The following is a 12,837-nucleotide window of genomic DNA, read 5'->3' as shown; positions in this document are numbered from 1 at the left end:
AAAGGATTGTCTGTGGCCCTGTGGTTGGATTCCCAACTTTCTAACAGTGTGTGTCCCTGGACTGTGAATTGCATCAGCACGTCTTAGGTTCTGTTAATGTGAGGTGAAGCAGGATGGCTGGAGGAATCAGGGTTTCTTCTTTTTCTTCCCTAAGACAGGTTCCAGTCTGATAAAACCCATCCGTTTAGCTTCTGGGAAAATCAATCCTCCTAAGTGCAGACCTTGGCAAGAACAGACAGCTCTGGCAGGCATCAAGAGTTCCGTCTCTCCTCCTTCCACCAAAGCAAAGAGTGTTTTTTCCTTTAGTATTTACCGTGAAAACCTTCTGGCAATACTGGAAATAGACTCACAATGTGTAGGGTGCCTGATGACTGACCAAGTGCCCTGGGATTTTTCACCAACATATTCACATTGAGCCCTCAGCATTTTACCAATTACAGTTTGGGTTTTTCCACCCCCGACCATTCTCAGGGAGATTTCTGCTTGAATTTTCACCCAGTAGGATGTAATTCCTCAGTCTGATTGTCTATCTTTCCAATTTGGGGAGCTACAGTTTGCCCTGTGACCTCATTTCTCTGAAAAATATGAAAAGTTGTTGATTGTTTTTGGTTTGATCACATTTTTAGCTCTTTTAAAAATATTTTATGTTCAAATCAGTGTGTGTGTATGAGTTTGCACTCGTCCTGGGTTTGTTACTCTACCATTCACCTTGCTTTGTTTCTCGTGGTTCTCTTTCTGGGACACAGGCCCCCTCTCTCCTGTCTTCCTTTCCAGTGAGGGTCATCTCAGTGTGGCAGAGGACACCTCTCATGCAGGTCAACGTGACCTTGGGCTTCACAGGTTTGGTGATACTTCTTGGGTGCTTTGTTCATTTGGATGTGTTCAGTGGCCAGAGGATCTATGTCTAAACCTTTCAGTTCAACATTCCTTTCTCCATTTTCAAGCCTACATAGCAAAATTTCACACTATTTTTTGGTCCACTAACACTTTGTCCACCCCATCCCCTCCCTCCTGGTTTGGCCTGGGCACACCTACCAAGTCTGTTGTTATATCACCAGAGTGACATACATTACTTCCTTGAAGTGACATGTTCAGGTAGATTTTCAGATGTGTAGAACCCCCAAAGCTCAGGGAACTTGACAGGTATTACAGTGAACACTAAGTACACTTGAATTACATTGTTTGTAAGGTTTTCTGAGCCAAGAGAGAAGGAAGCCATCAGAGATTACTTCATGCCACTCAGAGGAAGAGAGCCCATTCTTTGTACCTCCTATGAGGAAAGACTCTTTAAGTTGGCCTACTCTTTCACAGACCTGCTCTTTGGTGCAAAGTTTTAAAAAATATTGATGAACAACAAAATTGGCAGAAAATCTGTCTCAAGTATAGCAATTTGAAATTATTAAGATTTGGGTGTGGTTATTTATTTTTACTTATTCAATTAAATGTTGACTGAATATCTGATCCTCCAAGATGTAGAGCATCTTTAGCATTGTTCAGAGCTGACTGATACTTTAATGAGTGATCATCAATGCTGAGTACATTGTTTCACATAAATACATAGTGCAGAAGGCATAAATCTTCAGGGCTGTTTCAGACTTTTTAAAAATTTCTACCCTAATTCTAGGCCAAATACACTGAATGACTTTTCTAAAAAGTGAAAGATAAGTCAGAAAGCAATTCAAACAGCAATTTTTAAAGGTTGATTTTTATATTTGTTTTGTTTATAATTTTTGTTTTTTATATTTTAAATTATGTGCACATGTGTGTATCTGTATATGAATGTGTGTATCTGGGAGTCCAGAAGAGGGTATCTGATCCCCTGGAGTTGGAGTTACAGTTGGCTATGAATCACCATATATGCTTACTGGATGTCTAACTCAAGTGCTCTGGAAGAGCAGTAAACACTCCTAAGCATCAAACACTCCAGCTCCACAAACACAGTTTTTAAAATCATAACATTCTAACTCAATCCCATTCAATGATATAACCATTCTATGCTCACACGCTGCTGAATGACAATAGAAAAATTTGTTGGTTTTTTTTTTTTTTGTAATTAAACTATTACATTTCTATAAGAGCTGGAGACTTTGCATTTACAGTAAAAATACTGCAACTCACATCATATGGTAGTCTCAAGCTGGGCAGAGGCGTTTCAGGCTAACTGAGTTTGTTGGAATTGCATGATATGTGAGCGGGCTTGGTGTGAAGTGAGCATGGGCTGCAGGGAAGTCAGGTGATGTAACACAGGTGAGCACTTCCAGAAACACCTTGGATTCACTGTGCATCTGATTTGATTTGGGCCGTTGCTCAGTCATAAGTCTTCTTCCAGCTTTTTCAAGACCCCTACATTCAATTAGGACCCCCTATGAGGTCGTGACTCCAAGTTTAAGTTACAATCTAAATAGAACAAAGGGCCGTGGGGATGAGATGCAAAGAGTCTGAGACAGTAGCAACATGAAGTACCCTAAAAGGGAAAAGCAATGTCTGCGGCAGCTGCCCGTGTCCCTGTTCCTGTGCATGATAATTTCCCCTGTCTCCAGCAGCGTGCTCTGACCTGCCTGCCTCTGCATCTCTACCTGAGGTCTTTTCTTCAGATGGCCAGAAGGTCACTGTCCATCTCTCGGGACAATGACACGGGAGGAATAACACTCCAAATGGAGCTCTCAACCAGCAACTGGCACAGCTGGTGTGCGAACAGGGCAGCTGCTTCTGCCCACGGGCGGGATGAGTTTGCATGGGTTTTGTTTCTCAGAATTCGCCCACAGGACTCAGCTCTAGCCACCCACTGTGGGTAATGCCCCACTTCCCCTTTCCTTACCAATGTTTTCAAAGCATCCAAAATAAAGTGCACAGACTCCAGTTCACATCACAAAGTCTGCTGTGGGAAACCCAGAGTTAGTAGCCTATTGGGGAGGGACCGAACAACAAAGAGAACTTAGAAAAACAAACAAATGAGCATAAGTTGGGTCATAGGGTATAGGGCCTTCATTAGCTGGATTGAAAACATAAATATCCACTGATGGATTCAAACTTTGAACCGGCTATGGGGAAAGAGTGAAACTGTGGCAGGTGGGTCTGTTTTGAGGAAGTCACTGGGTGCTGTATTTTGTCCTGGTCGTCCTGTTGCTTTGCTTCCTGCCCATAAGGACACAGGCCGCTCTGCCAGCTCCTCACCATGATGAAGTGAAGCCTCTGAACCCGTGGGCAAAACGAACCTTTTCTCTTAACTTGTTCCTATCAAGTATTTGGTGGCAGTGGTGATAAAAATGATCACATACACTAAGGCATTATCATTTATCTAAACTTTAAATTCAACTGGGCCCCTTTATTTTATCTGGCAATACTATGTGATTTAGAAAGGATTTGGGACATTGTCTGCATTTCAGCAAAGCTGAGAGACCTATGAAGAAGTGCTAACATTTCCTAGGACCAGACCTCAGTAAGTAGGCCCATGGGGGAAGTGGAGAGAAGATGTAAAGCATTTGGAAAGCTATCTATACCCCTGAGATTAGCAGAAAGACAGCAGAATTACCTCAAGAGGAAGAAAAGAGATCTCCAAACTCAGTTCAGATACCCTCAAAATGCCCCACAACTGATCAGAAAATGTCACTAAGCCTGTCATCCAGGGATTCCATTTGTGATGTTCTCCTGCCCATCCCAGGACACACCTTTCTGGGCTAACATCTGTCCTGTCCCCTGACAAACCTCTAATCTCTGATGTCTGCCTCTAGGAAGGACAGAATCATCAGCTCTGCCAGGCAAGGAGCAAGAAGGAAAAGCAAATTCTCTCTTAGCACCTTTCCTCTCTGTTTCCCTGAGATAAAGTTTTCCCTCTAAGATAACCTCCACTTATGATGCTCACATTCCTCAGTCAGGAACTTCCACTTATGATGCTCACATTCCTCAATCAGGAACCTTCACTTATGATGCTCACATTCCTCAATCAGGTCAGCAAAACCCATTCTACTCATGGAGATGAGATAGGAAACGTGTTTTTATGAGCCACTCTGTGTGGAGAATTCTTCCCTTTCATTTCAACTTTTGTGAAGAAACTTCTATTCCCATGGGAGAACACTTCAAAAACATTAGATTAAAAAGGAAAGAAGAAAAATGAAACCCATTATAGCAATGGGTTCTCTCTTCTGTTTTGTTCTTTCTGCAATTTGTACAATGCACACCAAAGACCATTAGGGAACATAATTTGAATTGCTTCACTCTAAAATTAAAGTGTTGAAAGAAAAAAAAATACTGCAGCAAAATGAAAGCCGGGCCTTCTTTCATTTTGTAATACATGAATTTATTGTAACTTTCATTTTTGAATTTATCCCAGACTAAAATTCCATATATAGACTCTATAAAAAGGAACATGTATGAACTATTATCTAAAATGTCAGGGTTTTTTCACTGTTATTTTACATTAACCTACATTTATATATATCTACACAGGTTCAGTAGAGTGACTGAGTAAACCAAGCTATAACTCACATGTATGTTCAGCAATCTTGCAATAGTCAAGCAGGGACCCAAGGACCCAAGGATCTTTTGGTTATTTACAAATGGTATAAGTTAAAATTTCTTCAGGAGCCTCATGGGGTAGGTATTTCTCTTCCCATTTTATAATTGTAGAAATGGAGGATCAGAACATATTCTTTCTCCAGTCATTATACTTCCAGGATTGTGAAAAACAAAATTGATGCTGGTCCGATAGCCAGTCGTCTATGGTGCTTTGCCTACAAAACCCTAGAAAACTAACTGCAGTGACCAAATCCAGAAGGATGGGCAGTCATACCATTCTAGGTAGCGGGTTTGCTGGCATCAGACTCCAGACACAGCTGGAGTCTCATAGCCAGGAACTAACCCTCTTCACATTGCATCATGGGAACTGGACAAAGCACAGTGTGAACCCACATAATGTTCCAACACACCCCTAACCACTTCCTAGGGTGCTGTCCCCAGAGACCTGGTGGTTAAAGGGTCTGGCCCCTCTGACCTGCACAGGTCTGCTGGGGTGGGCAGCAGAAGAGGATGGACCAGGCTCTGGCCCAATGATCCAGACAAGCTCCATTCCAGATGTGAATACACACACACACACACACACACACACACACACACACACACATACACACACACACACACACACACACACACACACACCTGCAGAAGCAGCACTCTTGTTTAGAGGCAGCATCCATCTTTTGGTTATCTTCCATATGTGAAGACCAGAGAGAGTGTGAACACACTCTCTCTCTACTGGAAACATTCTAGGTGAAAAGCTGCATCCATACTTTGGTCATCTTCCAGATGTGAACACACTCTTTCTCCTTTTATAGGTAACACCCTAGGTGAGAAGCTGCATCCATCATTTGGTCATCTTCCAGATGTGAAGACCAGAGAGAGTATGAACACACTCTTTCTCTTTTATAAGAAACGCTGTAGGTGAGAAGCTACATCCCTGCTTTGGTCATCTTCCAGATGTGAACACTCTTTCATGTAAGAGAGGTACTCTAGGTGAGAAATCGCATTGGTCCGTTGGTCATATTGAAGGGAGCATCTTCCCCTTCTCACAACATTTTGTTCCCTTCTCAAAATGCCCAACACCTCCAGAAGAAAGGAAGCAAGTTGTTACTTCTCTTCAGTTATCCCCCTGCCCTCTATCACTACCATTTTCAAGGCAAGAGTCCTCAGCTCAGCATGCCCTCTGGCTTGGGTGGAGTTCCATCTCAGCTCATAAGTCTCTCTTACAATTCTCACTTGCTCTATTAGTTAGCAAACATCTGAGTCTTTGCAAATTGATGTATGTGATAGACAGATTCTCCAGACGCAGCTGTTAGGGCAGAGGCCTTCTCTGTACAGCTCACAGGACAGTTTGGAAATATCTGGTCCTCCAAAGAACTTGAGTGGTTCATAGAAAAACAAGAATGTCCTCAGGCCAGGATTTGGTGTCAAGGCAGGCTTTAGCACTCAGAGTACAAAGATGCCAGGGTTTGCTAACTATTGAACCTGAAAATAAATCCAACTTCACTCTATCCAACTCTGTCTCATTCCTGGCAAAATGGAAGCTCCTAACACCTCATTCTGTCCTTTTAGAGTAATAATCTGACCCAAGAGAACTCAGAAAATCTCAGTGATATCAGACTTCAATGTCTCTGCTGAATGGGGCACCTAGATACAATATCTAGGCATCTCTTCTTTGCCACAAGAATCCAACCAGGAATGATGGCCTCTCTGGAAAGGACACCAAAGTTTTGACATTAGTACTTCAGAACTGCTGGGTGGTGTAAGATGAACAATGAATGGTATAAACACATGGACTTGGAATAACAGAGATTGACCAAAGTAACCTCCTCTTATACTTGTTATAGATACTCCATGTAGAACTGTCTTATTTATATATGCCCCATTTACATATACATTCCTTATAGATGGGGTAAAACACCTAGCATTTGATTCTTTGGTGAGAAGCAATATTGACTCACGGATCATCTTCCACATGGGAATGTTCTCTTTCCTGTGAGAAGCTGCATGCATCCTTTGGACATCTTCCAGATGTAAATTTTTTCTCCTGTGATCCTGCCTTGGCTGTTATAGATCAAATCATTTTGTCAGAGTCAAATGAGATCTACACTTTCTGGCCAGTCTCAACATTGAAATTTAAGGCCTGAACAATAAAAATGAAGAGAGAGAGAGAGAGAGAGAGAGAGAGAGAGAGAGAGAGAGAGAGAGAGAGAGAGAGAGAGAGAGCACAGTGGGGATGGGGTGGAATAAAATAAGAAAAGTACATGACTTACATCATGATATTGTCAAAATGAAACCCATCATTTTGAACAGTGAATATATGCTAATAAAACAAAAGAAACATAAAAATACAGTGAAATTAACCCCAAGAGTAGAAGTCCAGTCATCTAGCCTCCCAGCTGTTCTCTGTGACAAATGCTCCTTCCTGCAGTCATTTCTTCTAGGAATTATCTTTACATCCTTGCTAATATCTGTCATATGCAAATTAGTCTGACCCAAGATGCTAATGCTGATAAGCTGAGGTCATCCTCACTGACAGGAGGCAGCCTTTGCTTCAGGGATGAAGTTGCTATGCCCAGACCTGGCACCTACAGTCAGAACTCATAAACTCATATACTCAGCATTTCAACACTGTTTTTCCTCGACTAATTTTCTGCTGTGGTGCCTGTGCCTGTGATCATGCCGTACAGAACCAGAGAATCTGTGATATTCCGGTCATAATGAACAGCCCAATGTTGTCTGAGCCAATCTCACCTGATAGGGAGAGTCTACTGCTCTGTCTCTACAAGGGCTCGGACCATTCCTTCTCCAGGGCTGATAGGGTCAGGAAGTTTGTTGCTCTGTAAAAGAACCTGCTTCATTTTACACAGCTCTGAGCAAGAGTTTCTATTTCTGTTTCTCTTGCTTTTGACCATGAGCTAAAATCTGTGCTAAGTCACAAGGCTTTCTTGTTAGATCCCACATTGAGAAGACGACTCAGCGATTTTATTATGAGCTCATGCCCTAAACCAGGGGCTCTCCAATTCACCTTTCACAACCAAAACCACTTCCCGATCCAAACTCACCCTCCTCTCCTTTCATCTGGTCTTCACCTGAGATCCTGGATGAAGTCCCAATTTCAGAATATGTTGCTATTTTCCATTCAAAGAACTGTTGGTGAATGCTGTAGTGCAAACCAGAGTAGCTGCGGCCTGTGTTGTATGTGTTATGCTATGGGTCTGCTTGCCCCATGCACTCGGACATCTGAGCCAAATCTAGGCCTATGGACTAGTTTGCATAAACCACAAGAAGGAAAACTGAAACCCACAGAGGTGTCTCCTAATCCTGTGTGTGTGTGTGTGTGTGTGTGTGTGTGTGTGTGTGTGTGTGTGTGTGTATGTGTGTGTGCGCGTGTGCCCCTGCAAAGATGGGGAGGTTTATGTTGGGTGTCTTTCCCTGTCACTTCCACCTTATTTTTTTGAGAGACGGTCTCACTGAATCTGGTAGTCATCAATTCAGCCACACTGGCTATGCAGTGAGCCCCTGGGGTCCTCCTGCCTCTACCTACCGGTACTGAGGCTAAAGGAACATGCTGCCGAGCCTGACTTTTTATGTGGGTGCTGGAGATCAGAACTCAGGTCATACTTGTGCAGCCAGCACTTTATCCACGGAATCATCTCCCTAGCCCTCCCTTAATCTTTAGCAAAGCATTTTCCTAAGTCATTCATGAAGAAGGAGAAGAAAACAGGAGGGTAATGGTAAGAAAGCAAGGAAAACATTGAAAGAGAGAGTAGATGGAAAATGGACTAAACTTCAGCTGCATCTGAAGGCAGCTGTGATTTTCAACTGTTCTGGGCAGAGAATGAGCAGACAGAATGAGTAGCCATAGCCAGTCCTTCTGTAGAGTTTGGTGTCTACATTCTGTGGCTTTAATGTCATCAGGAAAGGGCTCTCCAGGACTCATGGATCTTTGTTATAGGATCCCCAAGAGGCCCTCGTGAGGAAGTGAGTCAGGACAACATCCTCACTTGTCCTTAGCCAGCTTTCAAAACTGGATTCCACATGGCTTTTTGCACTTGTAACTGAACATCATTCCTCTGACATTCCCTGGCTCAGAATCCACTATGACTTCTCTCAGTATTATCAGATCTACACTTAACTGGCCTGGTCCCTCCCGGCCTAGAACTCCTTGGATCACTGGCACAATAAGAACATGCTGTTCCCTTGTGTTCAAGTTCAGATTTTCTGACATGACAGCCAGCCCTTCCTCGGCCAGAGGGCTCAAGATGTATGCCTGTGTTTTGAACTGATTGTGCCCCTCCACCTACTACGTTTATGTTTAACCTCTTACCATATGTGACTTCTTTTGGAGACGGAGTCTTTATAGGATTGGGGTCAAATAGGGCGATACAGGTAGGGCCCAAATTGTAGAGTTAGTACTAATAAAAAGAGACGCCAAGAAGTTTACTTGCTCTTTTTCCATCATATGGGGACATAGTGAGGAGATGGCCCTCTGCCAGATCTTGATCTTAGACCTTCTAACCTCTAGAACTATGCGAAAGTAAGCCACGATCCGTGCTGTTTGGTCATGGTAGTATAAGCAGACTAAAATAACAGATTGGTAAAACATTTCTTTGTCTTAGCTCCCATGGATACACCACTAGATATGTACAAAGGATCTTCATGTGAATTACTGGACCAAGGTGCAGGACAAAGTGTATACTAAATTATGCATTCCACCAGACTGACAATAAAGGGAAGGTTATTTATGCAGTGTCATACTGAGACTGACTGGACCAACTAGCAATGTCCTCCATAGGCAGAGGAAGTGGGTGACATGGGAGTGCAGTATGCCAGTCTTGGTTGCCAGTGCTTCTTCATTCCAGGACAAAACAGAGTCCTCATGTAGAGGCCTCTTGTGTGAAGAAAGTACTCATGCTAAACAGATTTACAGATCAAGCTGGTCAATGACAATTCTTCTTTCTTAGAATTCTTTTTTTGCAAAATTCCCTTGTCATTTCTCACCAATTCCTCATTTTTCTCTGTCGATGTGGAAACTTCAGGTCTCACAACTAAGTTCTAAAATAAATGACTTATATGTGACACTTTATGTAGAAGGTAATGAGTGCCTGGGGGATAAGGTCTTCAAGATTTTACAATAAATGCTCGAGCAGATTTCACAAAGGACTGAGAACAAGGGGAAATTGCTTCTCAAGAACATTGCTAGCAACTGTTTCAAGGCTGAGAACAACTGGACATATAATCAGAGAGAATCCAGCCTTGATTATAGTGGATTACAGCACGAGCCGTCATCATCCCGCTGTAATTATGTGTCAGCAGTTAGGCCCTCATATTCTTTTTTTAGAAAATTACTACAAGCTTTACAGGAATAGATCCAAGATAACAAGAGACATAAGGATCTCAGCAAGAACCCTTTGTGACTAAGGAAGTGGCATTGTGCCCTTCTCCAGTTCTCCGTTGCTAAACTCTCCCAAATTAAACCCTCACTGCCTGGGACCTCAAACTATAAAGCATTGCATAATTTTTCTTCTTTATCTCTCATTCCCATGTAAACTAGATGCATTCCTTCAGAGCGTACATGTGTTAAAATTCTTTAAGATAGCAAAAGGTATCAAACAATACTTGCTTTTTTTACCAATGCAAACAGATACCTCTTAGAGTTGCCTTTCTTGCCTAAAACTTGGAATGCTGCTGTCATTTACCAAAAATGATGAAAGTGCTTTATTGTTTTGGACAACAGAAATAAATAAAAGATGCTGCTTAAAACGAAATTGGAAGATGTTTTACTGTCCTGTGGTTTTTAAGAATCTATGATTCTTCAAGTCAGTGCCCATTCCATTAACTTCCAAAATGATTCCGTAATGGTTGTACCTGATCCTCTTTTACCTGGGTGCTATGAGCCAGGTGTCTTCCACTCCTGTGTTTATCTTCTAGAGAGAAGCTCACTGGTAAAACAGACAGTTCACTTACAATTTTGGCATGGCTTTTTGTAAAGTAAGGGGCATGACTACATTACCAGTGGTACACAGATAATTAAGTAACTGTGTCTTCAGCAAAGTGCTTACTGTCCCTGTAAAAAGCACACAAGGAAGATGCAAACTCACTTTAATCTCCAGGATAAATTTGTTTTCAGTAAAAATGTGTATCTGAGTTTCACAAAGTGCTCATTTCCAAAGCAGCAACCCGTTGCTCACATGTCTTCATTTGAAAATAGAGCTCAAGGGACTATCTCCTGTGAACTAGTCTGAGTCACAAAAACACATAAGGGCTCAAAAACAATTTTTTAAATGTCATAGGACAGAGTTAGAATACACAGAATACACAGAACTTACATTTAGACGATCTCCAAATTATTAAAGAGTAGAAGTATCGTAATTTCTCCAAGTGCTTTGATGATTGACACCCCATGTGCTTGTGGTCCACGTACCTAGTTCCTTTCTAGTAGGATGTGGGAGGGACTGACTCGACCTCTGCACTGTGAAAGCTGCAAGCCATCTTCAGATTTTCCTCATCTATGGAGAGGACAGGAAAGTACTATATTCTTAATCATTTTGGCTTCTTACATCCTTCTGCCTCATTTTTAATGTCTAAAATGCAGATCATCTCTCCTACCAAAATCTTCTGTAGGGCTTTGCAGGAGATGAGTGACATGCAAGGGGCTTACACTGCAGTGTACAGGTTACCATGACGATCGTTACTCAAGTGCGTTGTTTTCCCATCCTTCAGGTTCCCACTCGTACACTTCTTTGTAACTGGCTTGAGGTATGACATTTTAAAGCCAATCAAGATATTTTTATCAATATTTTATCCCACAGCATGGCACACAAACATTTGTTATTTATGTTCTCCTTTAGACACCCATTAAGTTTACTAGTTTTAAAGTGCCCTTTAAGCCTTGTTTACAATGGCATCCAACTGTTGCAATTTAGAATTTGTACTGGGGAATGATGACTACAGCTGGGATAAATCTCTTTCTTTCCATTTTTTTTTAACAACCAATTCTTTTGAGTAGCTTTTATACACAGCCAAGATTAGCATTGTTTGGGGTTGCCTTAGGAATTGTCCCCAAACAATTTTCTGTTTTCCAAAATGCAGCTACTCAGAAAATGTCTTAGCACATGACATTTGAATTGAAAGTTGCTATCTTTTCAGAGGAATAAATAACTTTGAAGAAAAAAATAAACAGGCTCTCACTTTACATTTTCTTATGCAGGTGATTTTCACTTAGCTTTCGCCCTAGAGAGATTTTGGGAGTTAACAATCTTATTACACACATACAATTTACATCCAGATCTGTGTATCCTTCCTTAGGTCCAAACACCCAGGAATCAAAAATATTTGGGAAAAATGTTTCTGCTTCTCACCAGTCCCTTTACCTCCGTACCCCAGTGTCCTCCTTTCAGGAAAGATTTCTACAGAGCCGGTCTTGATGGCATATATCTTTAATCCCCACATTTGGAAGGCAGAAGCAGGTGATCTCCGTGAGTTTGAGTCCAGCCTCATTTAAATAGTGAGTTTCAGGACAGCCAGGGATATGATGGGAGAGACCCTGTCTCAAAGAAACCCAAAAACCAAACCAACCAAACTAAACTAACCAAACAAAAAAACAAAACAAAACAAAAGAAGGGGCACACAGTGTAAAATTATGCAGAAACTTCTGGAGAAACTTTGCTCTCACTGTATGAACGAATGCTTGCCAGCAAAGTGTGTAATTATGATTCTTGCCAGGTTTTACTGAGTTTAGTATTGTCCAGAGACATTGGAGCTTTTGTAATCAAGATGATCCTCAAAAAATAAAAAAAATAAAAAAAAAAAAGTCTCACTGAAAAATACATCGATTTTTTTTTATTTTGGTATTGTTAATGATTTTCTGAGCTCCAACTCAGAAAAGCACATTCTTCTATCTACCATCTACTTAGGTAGTGTTTATTATTATAAATAATCTGATGATTTAAAGAGGGATGCACAGGTTATATGCAAATACTAAGTCATTTTATAAAAGTGAGCTGGCATCCACGGGTGTTGGTGTCCACAGGTAATGAATGTGGAGTTCCTGAAACTGGTCCCCATGGATACTGAGTGATGACTGTATATCATTTCATCTTTATTACAGGAAAAATGTTAACTCCATGGTACAGATAAAAACAACAACAACAACAATAAAAAAAAAAAAAAAAACCCTGAAGTTCAAAGTAAGTTACCTTAGCATCAGATCACCAAGAGGTAAGAAAAATGGTCACGTTAAACCACGTGATTTTCCTTAGGGTAACATTCAAACAAAACATATTAACATGACTATGAGTGAGACTAAGGGGAATGCTC

General features: G+C 41.4%; 1 long non-coding RNA gene across 1 annotated transcript in view; it reads right to left on the bottom strand.

The window, feature by feature from the left end:
- The window catches only part of LOC128096848 (uncharacterized), an 87,670-nt gene that overhangs the window by 27,490 nt on the left and 47,343 nt on the right, over window positions 1-12,837 (bottom strand). The window contains exons 3-4 of the long non-coding RNA XR_008213756.1: window positions 6,477-11,027; window positions 5,155-6,225 (exon numbers count right to left, since the gene is read on the bottom strand). This is a non-coding gene — a long non-coding RNA (uncharacterized LOC128096848). The remainder of the gene's footprint in view (window positions 1-5,154; window positions 6,226-6,476; window positions 11,028-12,837) is intronic.

This window comes from Peromyscus californicus, unplaced genomic scaffold (genome assembly GCF_007827085.1).
Source record: "Peromyscus californicus insignis strain IS unplaced genomic scaffold, ASM782708v3 Scaffold_11__1_contigs__length_118956290, whole genome shotgun sequence".
NCBI lineage: Eukaryota > Metazoa > Chordata > Mammalia > Rodentia > Cricetidae > Peromyscus > Peromyscus californicus.
Note: the sequence above shows the minus strand (reverse complement) of the source record. Positions and strands in the feature narration are given on the sequence as shown.